This window comes from Macaca mulatta, chromosome 20 (assembly GCF_049350105.2).
Source record: "Macaca mulatta isolate MMU2019108-1 chromosome 20, T2T-MMU8v2.0, whole genome shotgun sequence".
NCBI lineage: Eukaryota > Metazoa > Chordata > Mammalia > Primates > Cercopithecidae > Macaca > Macaca mulatta.
This window is the reverse complement of record NC_133425.1, coordinates 17,087,149-17,107,645: the sequence shown is the minus strand read 5'-3', so window position 1 is coordinate 17,107,645 and position 20,497 is coordinate 17,087,149.

Genomic DNA, 20,497 nt, shown 5'->3' with positions numbered 1-20,497 from the left:
TTTGGCACCATTGTGGGCTGAATAATTCTTTGTTGTGGGACTGTCTTTTGTATTATAATTTTTTTTTTTTTCCCTTGAGATGGAATCTTGCTCTGTCGCCCAGGCTGGAGTGCAATGTCGCTATCTCAGCTCACTGCAACCTCCGTCTCCCAGGTTCAAGTGATTCTCCTGCCTCAGCCTCCCAAGTAGCTGGGATTACAGGCACCAACCGCCACGCCCAGCTAATTTTTGTATTTTTAGTAGAAACGGGGTTTCGCCGTTTTGGCCAGGCTGGTCTCGAACTCCCGACCTCAGGTGATCCACCCACCTCGGCCTCCGAAAATGCTGGGATTACAGGTATGAGCCACCACGTCCAGCCCACTATAACATTTTCAGCAGCATCCATGGCCCCTAGATTCCAATATCACACCCTTCTCCCAATTGTGACAACCAAAAATGTCTCCAAGCATTTTCAAACTTCACCTGAGAGTCAAAATCCACCCCACCCAACTCCTACCATTCACGGTTAAGAACCTCTATTCCAGTGAAAGAAGCAGGCAGCTTAGTGAAAGGAGCGTGAGCTTTGGAGCCAGGTGCGCCTGGATTCTCCCTTCCACTTTATTAGCCGTGTGATCTTTGGGGAATCACTTCCCTCTCTTACCCATACATAGATTATTTGAAAATTATGGGTAGCAATCATATTTTTACAAGGTTGTTGGGAGAACTAAAGACGAGATGTGTAAAGAACTGTGGCAGGCTGGGCATGGTGGCTCACACACGTAATCCCAACATTTTGGGAGGCCAAGGCAGGTAGATCACCTGAGGTCAGGAGTTCGAGACCAGCCTGGCCAATATGGTGAAATCCCGTCTCTACTAAAAATGCAAAAATCAGCAAGGTGTGGTGCCACATGCCTGTAATCCCAGCTACTCAGGAGGCTGAGGCAGGAGAATAGCTTGAACCAGGGAGGCAGAGGTTGCAGTGAGCCAAATTCACGCCACTGCATTCCAGCCTGGGTGACAGAGTGAGACTCCATCTCAAAAAAAAGAAAAAGAACAGGGGCAGATACTGTCAACACCGAAAGTCCTCCTCTTGTCTTAATTCTTCTTGCTAACAAAACCCCAGTTCTGTTAAGGGTTCCTGTCTCAGAAGTTGGGCTCAGTCCCTAGAGGGGGTGGGTATGCAAACCAGGTGTAGCTAATGAGATATTTGATGTAGGGGGCCCTCTGGGAGTAGGAGGTTAATAAAAAGTTTGGTTATTTTATTTATTATGCTTTCATTTTTTTTACAGACAGGACCTTGCTCTGTTGCCCAGGCTAGAGTACAGTGTCATAATCATAGCTCACTGCAACCTCGAACTCCTGGGCTAAAGAAGGGTGGGGACTAGAAGATGGAGGTAAGCACTCCATACTTGGCAGCTATCTATTATGCTGTTAGCATTGTCCTTATCAGTATTTTTTTTTTTTTTTTTTGAAAAAGGGTCTCGCTCTGTCACCCAGGCTGGAGTGCAGTGTTGCAATCTCGGCTCACTGCAACCTCCACCTCCCAGGTTCAAGCGATTCTCCTGCCTCAGCCTCCCGAGTAGCTGGTAGTACAGGCACAGGCACGCACCGCCACGCCCAGTTAACTTTTGTATATTTAGTAGAGATGGGGTTTCGCCATGTTGGCCAGGCTGGTCTCGAACTCCTGACCTCAGGTGATCTCCCCACCTCAGCCTCCCAAAGTGCTGGGATTAGAGGCCTGAGCCACCACACGTGGCTCTTTATCAGCATTATTATTATTAACTTTTACTAAGGAAAGAGAGAGGCCCTTGGCCAGGCTGTAGGATTGCTGGCCCTCCAGGAAGCACGTAGCCCAGGGAATTGGCATAAAATTACAGAATTGGGAAGCTAAGAGGTAGCTCTAGACATCAGGCCTCTAACCTTTTTGATACTCAGTTCCTCCATCTGCAAATGGCATTTGGACTTTTTGTTCTTAAAGAGCCACAAATCACATGCAGGAAGCTTGAAACCAGTCCTGTTACCTTCCTATGCTCTGATGCCACCTGGGAATTTGAGCCAGCGTTCCGGTAAGAGAACAGCTTCTATCCAGGCTTTTCAGGACAATGAAGACTGTCTTTCAGTGGGAAGATGAACAATCTGCCTAAGTCATAAGAATGATACAATGGACTCTGGGGACTTAGCGGGAAGAGTGGGAGGGGGTCAAGGGATAAAAGACTACAAATAAGGTGCAGTGTATAGTGCTTGGGTGATGGGTGCACCAAAATCTCACAAATCACCACTGAAGAACTTACTTATGGAACTAGATACCACTTGTACCCCAATAACTTATGGGGAAAAAAATCTACCCAAGAAATAAAACTAAATTGAGACTTTAAAAGCAAGACATTAAGGAAATTGACTCTTAGCTGACCTGGACATGGGCCTATTGTGGTAAGCGCTGCAGGTGGACAAACAACAGCAATTTGACTCTTCTTCCTTATAAATCAAATTCCTTTTTTTTTTTTTTTTTAATTATTTTTGAGACAGAGTCTCGCTCTGTTGCCCAGGCTGGAGTGCAGTGGCACGATCTCAGCCCACTGCAACCTCCGCCTCCCGGGTTCAAGCCATTCTCCTGCCTCAGCCTCCCAAGCAGATGGGACTACAGGCATGTGCCACCATGCCCGGCTAATTTTTGTATTTTTAGTAGAGATGGGGTTTCTCCATGTTGGCCAGGCCGGTCTGGAACTCCTGACCTCAGGTGATCCATCCACCTTGGCCTCCCAAAGTGCTGGGATTACAGACATGAGCCACCGTGCCTGGCTCAAATTTCATTTTTTTTTTTTTAGACAGAGACAGTGCCTCACTCTGTCACCCAGGCTGCAATGCAGTGGCATGATCATAGCTCACTGCAGCCTGGAACTCCTGGGCTCAAGAGATCCTCCTGCCTCAGCCTCCTGAGTCGCTGGGACTACAGATACATGCCACCACATCCAGATAATATTTTTATTTTTTGTAAAGATGGGGTCTCATTATGTTGCCCAGGCTGGCCTCAAATTCCTGGGCTCAAGTCATCCTCCTACCTTGACCTCCCAAAGCGCTGGGATTACAGGTGTGAGCCACCACACCCAGCCCAAATTCCAATTTTCTAAAGAAATTGGGGCTCACTGTGTTTTAAGACTATTAGGCTCTCCCCAGTTTCAGGGGATGAATCTTGAGCAGCCTGGTGGAGGGCTGGCAAACCAATGCGTAAACCTGGCCACCACCTGCTTTTGTATGGCTCAGGAGCTGAAAATGGCTTTCACATTTTTAGGCAGTTAGAAAAGATCAAAAGTATAATAATATCTCCTAACCCATAAAAATTAGATGAAATTCAAATCTCAGTCTTCATAAATAAACTCATTCACTTATTTATTATCATCTATAGCTGCTTTCACAGTGCAACAGCAGAACTGAGTGGTTGCTACAGAAACTGTATGGCCACAAGTCTGAAATATTTATTCTCTGGCTCTTCAGAGGAAAAGATCTTAGGAAGCCAGAGGTTCTCAAACTCAGTGTCCATCAGAAACCCCTGGAGGGCACGTTTAAACACAGACTATGGGCCGGACGCAGTGGCTCACGCCTGTAATTCTAGCACTTTGGGAGGCAAGGTGGGAGCATTGCTTAAGCCAAGAGTTTGAGACCAGACTGGACAACATAGCAAGACCCTGTCTCTACAAAAAATTTTAAAAAGTTAGCTGGGTGGGGGCGTGCACACCTGTAGTCCTGGCTACATGGGAGGCTGAGGCAGGAGGATCGCTCGAGCCCAGGAGTTGGAGGCTGCAGTGAGCTATTACTGTGTTACTGTACTCCTGCCTGGGCAACAGAGACCCCGGTTTTAGTAAATAAATAAATAAAAACATAGACCCCACCCCAGAGTTTCCGATTTAGTAGGTCTGAGCTGGGGTCTGAGAATTTGCATTTCTTAAAAGTGCCCAGATGATGTAGATGCTGCTGGCCTGGGGATCTCACTGTAAGAGCCACTGGTCTAAGGCAACCATGGTAATTCCATTCCCCTTGCCAGCAATTGGCTTAGAAAAGGGCACGTGATGCATTTCTGACCAATGAGATCAAGGAGAAATCAGCTAGCAGCTTCTGAGAAAATGATCATAAAAAGGGACTAATGGGCTGGATGTGGTGGCTCACATCTGTAATCCCAGTGCTTTGGGAGGCTGAGGCAAGAGGATCACTTGAGGCCCAGAGCTCAAGACCAGCCTGGGCAACACAAGGAGACCTCATCTCTAGAAAAAAACTCTAAAGTTAGCTGGGTGTGGTAGCATGCACCTATAGTCCCAGCTACTCAGGAAACTGAAGGAGGATCACTTGAGCCTAGAAGTTCAAGGCTGCAGTGAGCTATGACTGCACCACTACACTCCAGTCTGGGTGACAGAGCGAGACCTGTCTCGAAAACAAATGCGGAAGAAGCGGAAGGGAGAGGCTCTCTTCTCTCTTGTCCGTATTATCCTGAGACCATGATGGGGTGTAGCTGAGGACAAGAGCCAGCTGCTAAGAATGGAAGAATGGAAAGGTGGAAGGAAACCAGGCCCACTATTCCACAATGGAGCCGCTGAATCAATGAACCACAGAGTCCCCTTCAGAGAAACAGTAACTTCCATTAGCATCTGTGCCACTTCCAGTTGGGTTCTCAGTGATCTGAAGCCAAACACAACCTACCTGGCATCCCTACAACTTCACCCCTCACCACTGTTTGGACACTACCAAACTGAGGTCATGATGATTAAGGTCAGGCATGAGCTCTACCCTCCCACCACCCTACAAGGAATAAAGCAGATATGGGGAAGGTGAAAGGGCATGATTTGGGGATCCATAAAGCCCCAGATTGGAGCCTTAGCTCTACAACTCAATAACTGTGGGCCAGCGCTCTATCCACCCCACACTCTGGGATGGGGACTCGTACCTGCGTGGTTGACTCTGCATCTGAGCAGTTATTTTCGTCTCTGGAGCATTATTAACCATTACAGCTAGCATTTGTCCCCAGGTCCCAGGCACTGTGCAAGTCTTCACCTACATTATCCCGTGACCTCATAAAATAGTTTGGATGTTTGTCCCCTCCAAACCTCATATTGAAACGTGATCCTGAATGTTGGAGGTGGGGGTATTTGGCAAGAAGTATTTGGGTCGTGGGAGCAGATCCCTCAGGAATAGCTTGGTGCCCTCCCTGGAGAATGAGTGAGTTCTCACTCTTTTAGTTCACGGCGAGGTCTGATTGTCAACAAAGTGTTTGGCACCCCTCCTGTCTCTCTATCTCTCACCCCACTTCTCACCACGTGACACACCTGCTCCCCTTTCACCCTCTACGATGAATAAAAGCTTCCTGAGGTCTCACCAGAAGCAGATGCTGGTATCATGCTTCTTGTACAGCCTGCAGAACCGTGAGCTAAACAAACCTCTTTTCTTGTAAATTACCCACCCTCAAGTATTCCTTTATAGCAACACAAAACAGGCTAAGACACCTCAATGGACTAATACATAACAGCCCCATAAGGCGAGCACCCCCATCTCCCCCACCTTACAGATCAGGAAACAGGGGCTCTGAAGAACTGTGGCTCACTCAAGGTCATACTGCTTGTTAAGTGCAGAGATAGGATTCCGACTCAGAGGCGTCTGGCTCAAGAACCCACGTGTCTGTGTTTCAGGCTGCAATGCTGAGGTTAAACAAGAGGATGTGTGCTAGGAGCCCCGGCACACCACAGGGGCTGGGAAACATTATTGCATCGAGTTTGAGTCCAACACACAGTCTTATTCCTCTCTTATCACCCACCACTCAGCCTAGAAAAAGGGTTGGAAGGTTGACTCCACTTTCAGAAGCTTGCCAGCTCCAGCCAGTCAACCGGAGTGAAGCTGATGTGAGCAACGAGGGAAATCCAGAAAGATAAATCTAGATGTGGACAATGAGACCGTGTCCCCTGAGAACTGCGGTGGCGGTAGGACTCAAGGTTCCAGGCCTGCTCAGCGTGGTTGTGGCTCAGGTTCCTGGGCCACAGTGCTGCCTTACCTGCCAGTTGCCATGCCTGGCTGACTCCCCGCACCGCCCCTCCGGCTTCCAGGTGTCTCACCAGCCCGCTGATGCCACCCCAGAGAACTCAGCTGTTTGCCTTGCTCCTCTAGAGGGCAGGTGGATGCAGTGAAACGGGCAGCAATTCCAGAGCCATCACAACTCCTGGCTGAAACCAAACATGACAGATTTACCATTGGGCAGGCTGTTCCATTTATTATTTAACGCTCGCAATAAATATTTGCATGACCCAGTGCTGGAGGGAACGCTCTGTGATAACTCACTGCATTTTCCTGCCAAATACCAGCACAATCGGATTCCAAAGCTGCGGCAGAGGATATTGTATGCTATTCTAAAAATCCAGGTGATGGCCCTCTGTTAGAAAACCTTTTCTCATCCATTTCCATAGAGGAAAAAAGGAGCAGGGAGACCTTAGCTCCGAGAAGCAACCAGAGGAGGAAGAAGAGGAGGAGGAAGATGCTGACAGGTCACATTTACTTAGCACCTACTAAGTGCCAGGCCCTAGGCTAAGGACTTCACATTCATTCATTCAACACCTGTCTCTAGAAGATAGGGTTGCCAGATGTAACAAGTAAAAATACACGACACCCAATTCCATTTTAAATCCAGTGAAATAAGGAATGATTTTTTAAATACAAGTTATATACCTAATGCAATACTGGAAAATTATTCAACATTTATCTAAGGTTCAAATTTGGGTGCAGTGGCACATGCCTGTATTCTCAGCTACTTGGGAGGCTGAGGCAGGGGAATCATTTGAACCCGGGAGGCAGAAGTTGCAGTGAGCCGAGATCATGCCACTGCACTCCAGCCTGGGCGACAGAGTGAGAGTCTGTCTCAAAGAAAAAAAAAATAGAACAAACTGGGCTACGAAGTTTTGCCAGGCGCAGTGGCTCACACCTGTCATCCCAGCACTTTGGGATGCCAAGGCAGGCAGATTACCTGAGATCAGGAGTTCCAGACCAACCTGGCCAACGTGGCAAAAACCCGTCTCTACTAAAAATACAAAAATTAGCCAGGCCTGGTGGTGTACTTCTGTAATCCCAGCTACTCGGGAGGCTGAGGCATCAGAATCGCCTGAATCTGGGAGGCAGAGGTTGCAGTGAGCGAAGATCATGCCACTGCACTCCAGCCTAGGGGATAGAGCAAGACTCTGTCTCAAAAAATAAAATAAATAAAATGTAACTGGGAATCCTGTTTTTATCTGGTAACACTCCTTAAGGTTGGACTAACTATGCCAAGACACTGAATTCAAAAGGCTTTTCTTTTCATTTATTTTTTAAGAGACATACCTGTGTAACTCAAGCTGCAGTGCAATGGCTATTCACAGCGATGATCAGGGCTCACTGTAGCCTCAAACTCCTCAGGCTTAAGAAATAGTCCCACCTCAGACTCCCAAGTAGCCGGGACTACAAGTACATGACACTGCGTCTGGTGTTCAGTGCTGCAGTCATGGCTTACTGCAGCCTTGAACTCCTGGGCTCAAGCAATCCTCTTGCCTCAGCCTCCAGGGTAGCTAGAACTACGTGTGTATACCACCACACATGGCTTTTTTTTTTTTTTTCATTTTTTCATTTTTTCATTTTTTATTTTTGTAGAGATGAGGTCTTAATGTGCTGCCCAGGCTGATCTCAAACTCCTGGGCTCAAGTGATCCTCCTACTTCAGTCTCCCAAAGCACTGAAATTACAGGCATGAGCCACCCTGCCCAGCCTCTTTATTTCTTTAAGGAGGCGTATTTTTGAGTGTGGGTTAGGGAAGAGCCATGTGCGAAGTTGACTCTGGAACAGAGATGTCAAAGATGAGAAAGAGCTACCCATGACAAAAATGGGGGAATAGGATTCCTGGCAAAGACCCTGCAAAAGATCCTGGGGCTAGAAACCATGCGGGGCATTGGAGGAGTCAAGGGAGGTGACACTTTGGGAGCTGAGTAATGGAGAGGAAAGTGACAGGCACAGACTACACAGGGCCTTGGTCACGATGAAGGATTTGGATGCTATTCTAAGTTAAAGGGAAAGCATGGGAAAGCTTTTCAGCTGGAAATGGCCAAACTGGGGACCGACTCTGGCTGCATGGATTTCTGAGCCTGGAGATGGCACAGAGGACCTGACATTGGCAGGAAAAGAAAAGAGGAGGAACAAGAACACGAGAAATTGCCTTAAAAGAGAGCTGGTCAGGTCTCGCCAGAAAAGTTCATGCAGTAACAAACCAGCTGCCCTCAACAGACATCTCCACATTTTCCCAGAGCTGTCCCCCAGCCAGGCAGCCAGAGGGAGGGCTGCCCACGGTGACAATGCTATCGATTTCCATTTTGCTTTTGCCAAATACAGAAAAGGACACTTCAAAGACTTTTAAAAATAACTTCCAAACAACTCAAGGGTGGGAAAAAAAGAGACAGGTAAAAAAAATTACAGTCTGCCTTCTTCAGAGTAGCGATAATGACAATAAGTAATACAAATAAGAGCAGCTGCTTTTGCACACATATTATGTCATCTGCTCCTTGGCGCTATATGAAGCTGGTAGGACAAGTCATGGTATCCCCATTTCATAGATAAGGAAACTGAGACCCAGAAATGTAGGATCCAACAGAGAAGAAATAATCAGGTGGGTGAGAAGTTATGTTTGTCTGGCCCCAAAGCCTGGGTTCCCCAAAGCCCTCTGCAGTCTGATACGAGCCTAAACCCAGCCCAGCTCCTGACTCTCAGCCGTCTTATCCTTGCAGCCCAGCTATGGGGAGCAAGATACCTCCTACCATGTCCCTTGCAGCCTTCTTCCCTAGTGACGCCTGCAGGGGCTTCCTGCCTGGAAAGCCTGTTCCTTTGCCCTTCTTCTCTGGAGGATTCATGTACCTCGGCACGTGTTTGACAAGTCACAGCACTGCACGGACATCTCTCCCGGAGAGTAACATGATGCTAGAGTGGAAGGGGCACAGCTTTGCCATTAGAATGCCTGAGTTCAAATCCCAGCTCAATCACCAACTGGCTGGGTAGCCTCAAGCTCTTCCAAGGACTGGGGGATAATCCAATCCATCCCCACAGAATCCTGGTGGGGATTAAATGAGATGCTGTATGTGAAACGTCAACACAGGGCCAGGTACAGTGGCTCACGCCTATAACATCAGCACGCTGGGAAGCAGAGACAGGAGGATCGCTTGAGACCAGGAGTTTGAGACTAACCTGGGCAACACAGCAAGACTCCTATCTCTACAAAAAAAAACTTCTTTATAATTAGCTGGGTGTGATGGCGCATGCCTGTAATCCCAGCTACTTGGGAAGCTGAGGCAGAAGGATTGCTTAAGCCCAGGAGTTGGAAGCTGTAGTGAGCTATGATCGTGCCACTGAACTCCAGCCATGGTGATAGAACTAGACCCAGTTCTGAAAAAAACAAAAAACAAATAAACAAAAAAACAGCACAGTGCCTGGCATACAGTCAGCACCTGATAAGTAGTAGCTGTTTTTTGGGGTTTTTTCCATCTCTGAAAAAAAATCAGCCATTTTTTTAAACTAGCTGGGTATAATGGCACATCCCTGTAATCCCAGCTACTTGGGAAGCTGAAGCAGGAGGATTGCTTAACCCCAGCAGTTTGAAGCTTCAGTGAGCTATGATTGTGCCACTGAACTCCACTCATGGTGACAGAACAAGACCCAATCTCTGAAAAAATAAACAAATAAAAAAATAAGCACAGTGCCTGCATATAGTCAGCACCTAATAAGTAGTAGCTATTAGAATAGATAATTACAAAAGGCCAGGCATGGTGGCTTACGCCTGTAATCCCAGCACTTTCAGAGGCCAAGGAGGATGGATGGTCTGAGGTCAGGAGTTTAAGACCAGCATGGCCAACACGGTGAAACCCCATCTCTGCTAAAAATACACACACACACACACACACACACAAAATCAGTGGGCGTGGTGGCATGCGCCTGTAGTCCCAGCTACTTGGGAGGTTGAGGCAAGAAAATCGCTTGAACCAAGGATGCAGAGGTTGCAGCGAGCCAAGATCGCATCACTGCACTCCAGCCTGGGTGATAGAGCAAGACTCCATCTCAAAAAAATAAAAAGAAAAAAGAAAAAAAAGAAAAAAAAAAGAAAAGAGAAAGAAATCATAATTACAACAATTATAACACTCAAATCATGAGATTCAGTGTTCAACCACTCAATCAATTTTTATTGAACACCTACTACCTGCTAGGTACTTAGGGAAATAACAGGAAACAAGACACACGTGATTCTACCTTACGGAACTTACAAGGAGGAATATACTTATGATACAGTGAAAGAAACATATTTATTAGAAATCAAACATCAAAAGCATAAAAAGTGTTGAAGAGTGCTCTAAAAGAACAGAGGTTTCTGTGAATCATCTACTTTATTTTATTTATTTATTTATGTATTTTGAGACAGAGTTTTGCTGTCACCCAGGCTGGAGTGCAGTGGCATGATCTCAGCTCACTGCAACCCCTGCCTCCCAGGTTCAAGTGATTCTCCTGCCTCAGCCTCCCAACTAGCTGGGATTACAGGCACCCACCACCAAGCCTGACTAATTTTTGTATTTTTAATAGAGATGGGATTTTACTATGTTGGCCAGACTGGTCTTGAACTCCTGACATCAGGTGATCCGCCTGCCTCAGCCTCCCAAAGTGCTGGGATTACAGGCATAAGCCACTGCACCCGGCCCCGAATCATCTACTTTAGATTGAGGCATCTGAGAAGCGCTCAAAGGACATTTCAGTGGAGAACGGTGGGTGTGAAGGAGGGAGTCACCTAGAGACTGGGAAGGGACGGACCTTCGTAGGACAGAGGGCAACACGTGCAAAGCTTGCGCTGGGAGGTGAACGGAGAACAATTCACTGGAGGAAGCAAGGAAGGGGAGATTTAGTTAAAGGAGACAGCCAGGATCGGAGCATGCAGGGTCTGATAGTTTATTTCCAAGTTATTCTGAAATCAAAGAGAAGCAGGCTTTTAAGCTAAGAATGTAGCACATTGGCTGGTCTAGAAGAAGAGTTCAAAAAAAGTGTAAGCTCCCTTCCCTACCCTGAAACAGCCAAAGTAAATAAAAATGGCCCCTCTGTTTTGATTTATTTATTTATTTATTTTTGCTTTCTAACTGTTTTCTTCAAAGAAAAAAAAAAAAAGACTACAGACTAGAGTAGTGAGTGGGGGGCGGAGGGGTAAGGGGTGGAATACTCAAAACATGTTCAAAATCAAACGAGCCAGAAACTCCTAGCTGAAAATTTTCTCTCTAGATCTCTGCAGGAATCAGTGGAACCATGAGAAACAGAGCTGAAAGCAGCAGAGTCTGGAATTATTTCTCTAAGCAAGACCCAGATGCCAGGCAGGTAGTGAAATTGCTCCTGCCCCACCTCCATCCTTGCTGCCTGAGAACACAGTCTGCCAACTCCTCCTGACAAGAGACTGACCCCTCATGGCCACTGCAGGCTGGAAGTCATAAGCCTGAACCACTTCGATACTATGAAAGCAAAATGTATGGTTGGCAAAAAGCAAAAAAACAAACAACAACAACAAAAAACTGGTTACTGGCAAGTGCAGAACCACAGTCTGGGTCGATGACAAATTATCCAGCATGAAGCTTGGTGTGACTCAGGCCCTTCTTAGTCCTCTAAAATTCATCACATTTTTTTATTCATGATGCCATTTACAATAGATGCCAAGAAATACATATAACAAGATTATAGAATACAAATTAAAATTAGGACTAAAGCAATATCATTTAGAATAAGAGGTAAAAGCAGAAGAACAGGGCAGAATGGAAGGTAGAATAAAAATATATAGGCCAGAAGGCCAGTTACTAAACTGGATTTGAGAACATGGTGCTGAGTTCCCTGGTGGCCAAGTCAAAAAGCGCAGTTGAAGATGTTCTCATGGTCCACAAAAAGAAACACACTTAACTTTGCAGAACAAGCACTGTCCTGTCACGTGACCTCAGATAAGTGATTTAACCTACTTAGTCTTAGCTGACTCATTTCCAAAAAGTTAGTGAAACTATTGAATGTTTAGGTAAAAAGTTGTAATAAAAAACAAGAATGGGGAAAGGATTCCCTATTTAATAAATGATGCTGGGAAAACTGGCTAGCCATATGCAGAAAATTGAATTTGGGCCCCTTCCTTACACCTGTTACAAAAATTCATTTAAGATGGATTAAAGACTTAAATGTAAGACCTAAAACCATAAAAACCCTAGAAGAAAATCTAGGCAATACTATTCAGAACATAGGCATGGGCAAAGGCTTCATGACTAAAACACCAAAAGCAACTGCAACAAAAGCCAAAATTGACAAATGGGACCTAATTAAACTAAAGAGCCTCTGCACCGCAAAACAAACTATCATCAGAGCGAACAGGCAACTTACAGAATGGAGAAAAATTTTGCAATCTATCCATCAGGCTAATATCAAGAATCTACAAGGAACTTAAACATATTTACAAGAAAAAAACAAACGACCCCACCCAAAAGTGGCTGGAGGATATAAACAGACACTTCTCAAAAGAAGACATTTATGTGGCCAACAAACATGTGAAGAAAAGCTCATCATCACTGGTCATTAGAGAAATGCAAATCAAAACCACGAGATACTATCTCATGCCAGCTAGAATGGCAATTATTAAAACGTCAGGAAACAACAGATGCTGAAGAGGATGTGGAGAAATAGGAACGCTTTTACATTCAACCATTGTGGAAGACAGTGTGGTGATTCCTCAAGGATCTAGAACCAGAAATACCATTGACCCAGCAATCCTATTACTGGATATATACCCAAAGGGTTATAAATCATTCTACTATAAAGACACATGCACACGTATGTTTATTGCAGCACTATTCACAATAGCAAAGACTTGGAACCAACCCAAATGCCCATCAATGACAGACTGGATAAAGAAAATGTGGCACATATACTCCATGGAATACTATGCAGCCATAAAACAGGATGAGTTTGTGTCCTCTCCAGGGACATGGATGAGGCTGGAAACCATTCTCAGCAAATTAACACAGGAAGAGAAAACCAAATGCCACATATTCTCACTCATAAGTGGGAGATGAACAATGAGAACATATGGGCACAGGGAGAGGAACATCACACACTGGGGTCTGTCGAGGGGTGGGGGGCAATGGGAGGGATAACATTAGGATAAATACCTAATGTAGATGACGGGTTGATGGGTGCAGCAAACCACCATGGCACATGTATACCTATGTAACAAATCTCCACATCCTGCACATGGATCCCAGAACTTTAAGTATAACAATAACAATAATAAACAAGAATGGCTGATCTTTAAGTGTAGACTCTAAAATAAGGATCCCAAGCTCAAATGTCTATCATGCCCAGTGAGCAACAAAAATAAGAGAAGCCACCTCAGCATAACACAATATGGAGTAGTGGGGACTGTGGTAAACCAGAAAGCCCAGGTTCTGTCTACAGAGGGAGGCTGCTTCTCATTTTCAACTGCTTGTTGTCCTGTCGGAATGTGGGCCCACTTCGCCCTGCCTTGTGATTTTTAAGAGGAGCTTGAAATCAGCAATTTTAATGTAAATACTTCTAATTTTTACACATTTGCTCTCAACTCAAATTGACTTAAAACAATGTACAGGTCAAACACAGCCTGATCTGAAGGCCAGTTTCAGAAAGAAATAGCAAATTCCTGTAGAGTCTTACCCATGAATTTTTCTATCTCCAGGTTAGATTGCAATCCCCAGACCCAAACTTCATCCAGCTAAGTATCTCAAAGAAGCATTTCTCAACGAAGATCTGATGCTTTTGGAATCGCATTTTGCACACATTGTTCAGTCCCTACGGTATCTTAGAGACAGTGAAGGATACACCAGGGTAATAAGTCTCCACCAAGTAGCCAGATAGGCCTGGCTGCATACTCCATCAGAACGCTGGACAGCTCCCCGGGCATTCTCAAGGTTTGGCAATATCTACAGAAAAAGCCCTTTCATCAACTTCAAGGCATATTTCTGGATTTTCTACTGGAAGGCAGAAAATGCCCATTCCTCCCCAAGTCCTTCTTCCTCTATGCAGCCCCCTGGATAAGGTCTTCTTCAGGGAACCCTGCCACTCTGTTTAGTGCAACAAGCCCTTGTCAAATGTTCCTTGTAAATAATGGAAAGTGAATTAATCTGACCAGGGTTCACGTTAAAGTTCTCCCATCCACCAGCTGTGTGATCTTGGGCTGATCCCTGCCTGCCTGTTCCCTCATCTGTATAAGATGAGTGATATGGTTTGGCTCTGTGTCCCCACCCAAGTCTCATCTGGTAGCTCCCATAATTCCCATGTGTTGTGGGAGACCCGGTGGGAGATGATTGAATCATGGGGGACAGGTCTCTCCCATACTGTCCTCATGATAGTCAACGGATCTCACGAGATCTGGATGGTTTTAAAAATGGGAGTTTCAGTCGGGCACGGTGGCTCACGCCTGTAATCCCAGCACTTTGGGAGGCCAAGGCAGGTGGATCACCTGAGGTCAGGAGTTCAAGACCAGCCTGGCCAATATGGTGAAACCCCATCTCTACTAAAAATACAAAAATTAGCCGGGCATGGTGGCATGTGCCTATAGTCCCAGCTAATTTTTTGTATGTTTAGCAGAGGCACCGTTTCACCATGTTGGCCAGGCTGGTCTCGAACTCCTGACCTCAAGTGATCCACCTGCCTCGGACTCACAAAGTGCTGGGATTACAGGCATGAGCCACCGTGCCGAGCCTAAAACTGTTTTTCTTGACTTCTTTTTTTCCTATCATCTTTTCAACAGGAATCTCACTACATAAAGCAAAGCACTCCTGAATAACCAGGGTCCGTCAGACTCAGGCTGGGCCCTTCTCATCTGTCAGTCTGTGCAGCGCTTCTTCCTCCAAGGAAACACAGACACCCGTCCTAAAGCCCTGATTTATGTCTCTGCCATTCCTGACTGTCAGCTAGTGGTATATGTCCCTCCTTTCCCACCTGGGCCCCAGCCCTGCCTCTGGATTGAGGTTGCTGACTGCAGCTTGGCAATCCATCCTTCTCTTTGGTCCAGAACGATTCTCCAGGGTGTCATGTCCTCAGATTCCACAGCCTTGGGATCTTTTCCTTTTAAGCTTCAAATGGATTGTCTCAGATGTTTAAATATAGCTGGTGCCTGGCTCTTGCCTGATTATTTTGGAGGTGATATTGGTCAGGTCTCTTTCTGTTGCAAAGTGAGACCAACTGGACTCAGTTAAGCAAATAGTGAATTCATTGGTTCATGTATCTGAAGAGTCCAGGGGTAGAACTGGTTTCAAGTACACTTGGATTCAGGAGCTCAAACAATACTTTGGGATCAACTTCTCCAACTCCTGATTCTGCTCTCCTCCTGGTGGGGCCATATGGTGGCTTCTGGGGGCTCCAGTTGTTAAAAGATGAGTGGATGCCTCCAGACATCATAAAACTAGAGTTATATGGAACAGCATAAGCATAGGCCGGGGAGTTCTACCTTCACTCCTCACCTACACACACCATTTTGCTTATTTTGTCCTGTTCAGTCCTGCAGGGAGGCTCCCTTTCTCAATCTTTGGTTCCGCTTATGCCACAGCTCCCAGCCCCACCTTCTCAACTCCCACGAAGCCGCCTTGTCTCCCTCCCCGAGCTAAAGCAGAAGCCCCACCTCTTCCTGTTTACAAAGCCCTACGAGTCTTCACTTCCTGCCCAGAGGGAAGCTGTCAACCCTCAGGTCATTGGTGGTGTATATTTGACAGTCAGAACCTGCACCCAATGAATGATGGAGGTGGTTCGAGTATTAGCCCCATCAATTTCTTCTCTTAATGCTTTTTGTTGAAAGTGATAGAAGTGCAACTGACTGGAAGGATACTAAAATATCTTTAATTATTGCTAATATTATTATTAGATAGAATAACCTGTTGTTGTTGTTGTTGTTAGAAACATTTACAAAGCATTTAATCCCTTCTAGGTACCATTCCAGCACTTTGCATGTATCTCATTCGACCTTCACAACCATCCTTTGAGGTGCGTATTCTTATTCATTCCATTTTATTTTATTTATTTATTTATTTATTTGAGATGGGGTCTTGCTCAGTCACCCAGGCTGGACTACAGTGAGGTGATCCTAGCTCACTGCAGCCTCAACCTCCTGTTCCTGGGGTCAAGCAATCCTTCCACCTCAGCCTGCAGAGTAGCTGGGACCACAGGTGCACACCACCACATGTGGCTAATTTTTTGATTTTTTTTGTAGAAATAGAGTCTCCCTATATTGCCCAGGCTAGTCTCGAACTCCTGGGTTCAAGCAATCCTCCCACCTTGGCCTCCCAAAGTGAGCCACTGTGCCTGTCTATCCCATTTTATAGAAGACAAAAACAGCTGTCACACACCTAGTCAATGAGCCAGGATTTGAACCCAGTATTTGGTCTGACCCAGAGTCTGCACCCATCACCATTAGACTATAATCAGAGAATAGGTAACTGGAAGGGCAGGAGTGTAAAGTGTAACTGAAACCAAGCTCTTGAATTTCAAATGGACTCTTCCTCTCTGCCTCTGCCAACTTTTCTCTTCTCACAGCAGATGAGCTTCCCTCCTGTTGGCAGGAGATGTGGGTCCCTACAGCCTCCAGCCTCATTTCCTGCAGCTTCCACCACAGACAAGGACCCACATACAGTCTCTCCAATTCCAAGTTCAAAATCTGGCCCCACTTGGGTCATGGGCCAATCTCTGGGCCAGGCACCTGTGGACAGGGAGGGCAGGGTGCTAGGGCTTCAGGGCTTTGGCGTAAAATCAATCCATGGTAGGTAGAGGCAGGACCCCACTAAGGGTCAACATGGCAGGGATGGAAGAGGAGGTGAAAGCAGTTCTCATGAGAAAGAATGCATGTTAGGACACTAGTATTTACTTTATCTGAAAGCAAGGGAAACTTGCCAGGAAGCCTCAGTGGGAAGAAGCCAGTTGGCCAAGGTTCCAGAGCGACATTTCCAGCTGTGGCCCTTCGACATCTAGTCCAGATGCTGAACGTCACTCCCTCAAAAGTGGGCAAGCAGCTTTAATGAGGGACTGAAGGGGACCGTCCTCCCGGACTCCCACAAAGAGACATTAGCAAGCATTATCATCCCGCTCTGCCCGCCTGGATGAAATATGAAAGGGGTCTTTGAAGACACATCCAGGGTGTTTAGCAAACGCTCCAGAATGGCTCATCTGAAAATATCGCCTGAAAAAAAGCACAGGACTCAGGACTCATTGTGTAATCCGTTACATTTCACAGTTGAAGTTTTCGCAGGAGGTGGGCTAAATTTCCATACGCTTTCACTTCATTCTGTTTGTCAGTTCCACTGGCTTCCTCCACTCCTCAATCCTAAGTTACATAGCAAGAATCCCAGGGTGGTGGGGCAAGAAAGCAGGCTTCACAATCCATCGGAATTGGGTTTGAATCTTGGCTTTGCCACTTGCTAGCTGGCTGATCTTGGAAAAGTTATTCAACCTCTGTGAACCTCAGTTTTTGTTTTGTTTGTGTTTTTTGTTTTTTTGTTTTGTTTTTTGTTTTTTTGTTTTGAGACAGGGTCTCACTCTGTCACCCAAGCTGGAGTGCAGTGGTGCAATCTCAGCTCACTATGACCTCCACCTCCCGGGTTCAAGCGATTCTCCTGCCTCAGCCTCCCAAGTAGCTGGGATTGCAGGTGGCACCACCATGCCTTGGCTAATTTTTATATTTTTAGTAGAAACAAGTTTTTGCCATGTTGCCCCGGCTGCTCTCGAACTTCTGACCTCAGAAGTTCTTCTGCCCACCTAGGCCTCCAAAAGTGCTGGGATTGCAGGTGTGAGTCACTGTGCCTGGTCAGTTTTTTTACCTGAGAAGTAAAAATCCCAACACCTACCTTGTGAGGTAATTAAGAGGATTATACGTAATACAGGGAAAACTCTAGATTAGTCAGGATGGAATGACTATGCTGCAATGTCAACTAAATCCTCAAGCATCAGAGACTTTAGTCCAACAAAGGGCTTTTTTCTTACTTATTCCAAGTTCCTTCCCCTTCTGTAGAGTAACTCCTCTATCATGGGACAAAATAAAGCCAGTCACCAAGAGATGCTGGCACCAGCAGAGGAGACAGATGAACAGACACAGAAAGCATCTTGGTGTCGTGTTACTGAGTCCCTAGTTCCTGCCACAAGGCGCTGGTCCATGCAGCTTCTCCCTCCCTTCTATGAGTCACTAAGTTTTGGGTTTGCTTACAAGTGTTCTGTGTGTGCTTCAGTTGCTTGTAACTGTAGGACTGGGTTTCAGGTTACGAGCAGGACAACAAGAGCCTCTGCTGCACATGCCCAAGATCACACAACTGTGCAGAGGAAACCTAGGAAAATCCAACGCAGTTACAAGGGATTGAAGCCCAAGCTGAACAATTTGCTGATTCCTCTGGTGTAAATATTTCCATGATGGCCAATTTCAAGCTACCAGTGTATGCCAGCTGGCTTGCAAAATTCCCAAAAATTTAATGCTTGGTTCTTGTGGACTGGTACAAGCCAATTCCAGCACACCACTAGCCAGAAGGTTATGGGCAGGACAACAAGGGCATCTGCTGCACACGCCCAAGGTCACATGACTGCAGAGAGCATGAGTGGCATCATTCAGCACAGTGGGGTATGATTCCAGGACTATGGTCTTTACGTTCTACTGTGGTGGGTGTTATTCATCCTTATCCCTTGGCCATGCACAGACTGTGGTGATGAACCAGCATTGGGCAGGGGAAAGGAGATGCTGGTGCCACAAAGAAGAGGGCAGAGACATGGATGATTATTGAGCAGGATCTTGCAAATCATACAGTCTGGCTCCACACTGAATGCTGGACTCCTCCTGAAGCATCCCTTCCAAGTGATCATCCGGCCTCGACTTGGACAGTTCTGTGAAGGAGGAGCTCACCATAGCTCTTACAGAGGATCTGTCTCCTAGGAGTCTCGCATCACCAGACTACGTTGGGATTCAAACAGCCAACCGCCTGTTAAAGAGAAGTCATTGCCATGTGTCCAGGGCAATAGATGGATTTGTCGCTGGAGGAAGGCACTTGAAGAATGAGCAAGCCGCTGGATCAGACACGTGGAGCAGATGAAGTGCCTGGGCCCAGACCCACTTCTGCAATGGCTCCTTTTGTCAAAGCCACTCAGCAAAAGCGAGACTATCCCATGATAAATGTTGATCTGGATCGCAGGCAGGGTTCTCTCACTGACGGGGCTTCAGGACATCTCCCAGGCTGAAAGATGATGACGGTGCTCAAACTCTCTTGGGTATAAGAATCCCCAGGAAGTGCCCTGGGTCCCAGCCCAGATCTTCACTGTATAGGTCTGAGACTTGCCCTGAGACCTGCCTCTCTCTCAAGGTGGAGCCAGTCTCATGGGCATACAACATGCTCTGTTCTCATTATGTTCACATTCTTAATAATTCGTTTTTGTTTTTTTTTTTGAGACATGGTCTCACTCTGTCACCCAGGTTGGAGTGCAATGGCATAATCATAGCTCATTGCAGCCTCAACCTCCCTGGACTCAAACGATCCTCCCACCTCAGCCTCCTAAGTAGCTGGGACTACAGGCGCCCACCACTATGCCCAGCTAATTTTTGTATTTTTAGTAGAGATGGTGTTACATCATGTTGGCTAGGCTGGTGTCAAAACCCTGACCTCAAGTGATCTTCCTGCCTTGGCCTCCGAAAGTGATGGGATTACAGGCATGAGCCACCACCCCTAGCCTATTTTCACATTCTTAATAATTTTATTAAAAAAATTTTTTTTAGAGACAGGATCTCACTATGTTGCCCAGGCTGGACTCACACTCCTGGGCTCCAGCAATCCCTGTGCCCCAGCCTCCTGAGTAGCTGGGACTACAGGCACATGCCACCATGCTTGGTCCTTAATATTTTTTAAAGCTAAAGACCCTGCATTTTTATTTTGCACTGAGCCTCATGTATTATATAGCTGGGCGCAGCTGGCAGTCTCCAAACCATACTTAAACAGCAATGGATTAAGGAATGATGTCAAGTGTAAATGTGAACACACTTCAAATAGTTCAGCTTACATTTACTGAGCACCTAGTATGTGCTGGGCACTGGTGCCAGGCAGGCTAGAACACAATGGTTACTGAGCCCAAAGGCTGTTCTCGAGGAATTCACAGGTGAGTGGAGGATCTTAGTTTATTCATTCAGCCTTTCTGTAGCTGGCAGTGTCCCTAGGGCTGAGCATCCAGCCTTAAACAAAAGACCAGGCTCTGCTGTGAGAGGACCTCTTAAGGGTGAAGGTTTCCGCCACCACCAAAAACTGGGGAATAAAGCTGAACTAAGAGTTAACAATAAAACAAGCACCTAATAGATCAGAATTAAGATTTTCAAAAATCAGAGACAGGCCCTGTAAAAGTATAAAGCTAGGCAACATAGCAAGACCCTATCCCTACCGATAAATAAGTAAATTAGCTGAGCATGGTGGCGTGTGCCTCTAATCCCAGCTACTTGG